Consider the following 2500-nt stretch of genomic DNA (forward strand, 5'->3'; position numbering starts at 1 on the left):
CATGGATTTGTGTAGAGTCTTTTCCCCTCGGTGCTGGTATGTCCAGTGTGTGTGCCCTATAGTTTACACCTTGGTGTCACTCTGGGAATCCACCAAATACCTCCGATGTCCGCCTCAGACTGGACTTGGCAACACGACGGCTGTTTTAGGGCCATAGTTACATAGTTTCACTGTCAGCTTGGAATGACCACAATCCTTTAGGTTACTGAGTATCGTTACACAGTGACATAGTCGTCCGATGACTTAATCAAGATCTTCTATAAGTGTGTGTAGGCCTGCTTTAATCTGTTATAAGACTCTGGGTGACTCTAGGACCCTAGGTCACACTGGGGTCAGGAGGTTAATGAGAACCCATAAAGTCTGCTGCATGGGGTGTTAAACTTATTTTTGCACATGCTATTCATGAATCATGACACTTCATATCGCGTTTGAACATTTGAAGATTTTAACATTTGCTTTCCTTTCTCCAGCAGTGTGACTGCCCGAAGGCAGGTTTTAGCTACTTACCGTGACTGTTGTTCAGTGGATTGACTTACTGAGACAAATGTTCTTATTGTAAGCCGCTTTGGATAAAAAAATGACGTCTGAATGACTTCAATGTATATGAAATGTCGCTGTTAGGCCTACAGCAGGGGCTTTACATTAGCCTATGCATAATAGACTAGGCATGTTTTTCAATAGGCTACAGTCAATGTAAAAAAATAAACTTTGTAATTCATGTAATTCATTAATTAATTAGATCAATTATGCCACTGGTTTTAGGTGGAGTCTGTGGACCGGGGTGGGAGGGGTCGAGAGACACTCTAGTGGTGTGTGTTCTCCATCTACAGACCTCCCCAGAACAGACCCCAGGGCGCAGCTGTTGTCGCGCATGCAGCTCAGGGGACAGGACCGCGCGCGCTCTCTCCGGTGGTGATGTCGACGAGCCTCGTGCTGTGACCGACCCAACTGGCCTTACTGCGACTGTACCGGGATGTTGTCGCTCTGTCAAACCGGTGATTTCTATACGACGGCGCGACACCGCGAGGACACCGTTCCGTTACCATGAGCTGTTTGGATGTTATGTTCCCAGCCTATGGACATTACGCACCGTACGCGCCAACCGCTCCCGCATTCGTCAACAGTTTACCGGTAAGGAGGAGTGTTCACCGATGTTTTAACGAAGTTAAAGCGAAGTTGACTTTGCATGGAGAAGTTTGTTGTGTGTAAAATAGCGTAAATAACTGCCAACGTGATTGTTTACCAAAAAAGCAAACGCACGAAGCCTAATGTGCAGGTGATTTTGTGTCCAAATGTCTTGATTGTGTTTGATACTCTAAATCTGAAAATATTGTTTGTGTTTTTGAAGCTATGAATTTCAACATATTAGACAGCTCTTTATCAGAGCCAGAAGCAGTTGATTGACAGGAGAAGATGTTGGTCACACTGAATGTGTACAGTAGTGTTCTCATATTGCATGATCATCATTCGACTATAATAATAACAGACAATGACACACACTCTCTCTCACACACACACACACACACACACACACGCACACACACACACGCACACACACACACACACACACACACACACACACACGTACACACACACACACACACACACACACGTACACACACGCACACGTACACACGCGAACACGCACGCATGCACACTTTGGAAAAACATTATGTCATTATAGATGTCTTTAAATATCTCCTCTCCTAACAACTGTCCTTACCCCTCACCCCTCCACCCCTCCCCTGTCCCTCAACCCTCAACCCCTCCACCCCTCCCCCCTGCCCCTCAACCCCACCACACCACCCCCCCCCCCCCTCCCCCCCAGGCACCACTTGGTCTGAGAAGCCTGTCCCCCCGCTGCAGGGCCTACATGGAGAGAGCGGGGCCACAGAGGGGTCCGGAGGGGGGGCCGTCGGGGACCAGCAGCAGTGCGGTGGCGGCGGGCGGGGGGGGGCACGGGTCCTCCTCCTCCTCATCCTCCTCCTCCTCCTCCTACCCCACGGCCCTGCGGCCCGAGGACGGGCCCAAGGGGAAGCAGGAGAGCCCGGAGGCGGAGTACCTGACCTCCCGCTGCGTGCTGTTCACCTACTACCAGGGAGACATCAGCAGCGTGGTGGACGAACACTTCTCCCGCGCGCTCAGCTCCTCCTACATGGAGGGGGAGGGGAGGAGGCGGGGGGCGCCCCCAGACCTGGCCACTGGGAGAACACACAGTAAGGAAATCACCTTTAAATCTGCCCTTAAAACTCACCTGTTCTCTAAGGCCTTTGGCCTCTAGTCTAGTTTTGTCACTCTCGCTGTCTTTGTTTCTTTGTTTTGTTTTTCTGTTCTGTCTGTCTATGAAATCTGTTAAGCGTCCTTGGGTCTGAGAAAGGCGCTATATAAATATAAGATGTTATTATTATTATTAAGGAGTGTGTGTGTGTCACTGTGTGTATGTGTGTGTGTGTGTGGGGGTGAGTATGTGAGGATGCGGTGTGATGCATGTGTGTTTGTG

The 2500-nt window shown here is 49.7% G+C and overlaps 1 pseudogene across 1 annotated transcript in view; it reads left to right on the plus strand.

Moving 5' to 3' along the window:
• The first annotated feature begins 1044 nt into the window (after positions 1 to 1044).
• Positions 1045 to 2500, plus strand: part of LOC308175958 (transcription cofactor vestigial-like protein 2) — a 6700-nt pseudogene continuing 5244 nt past the window's right edge. Inside the window, exons 1-2 of the transcript in view lie at positions 1045 to 1131; positions 1829 to 2216. The product of the transcript in view is annotated as a transcription cofactor vestigial-like protein 2 (transcript). The remainder of the gene's footprint in view (positions 1132 to 1828; positions 2217 to 2500) is intronic.

This window comes from Nansenia antarctica (genome assembly GCF_963989245.1).
Source record: "Nansenia antarctica genome assembly, chromosome: 1".
NCBI lineage: Eukaryota > Metazoa > Chordata > Actinopteri > Argentiniformes > Microstomatidae > Nansenia > Nansenia antarctica.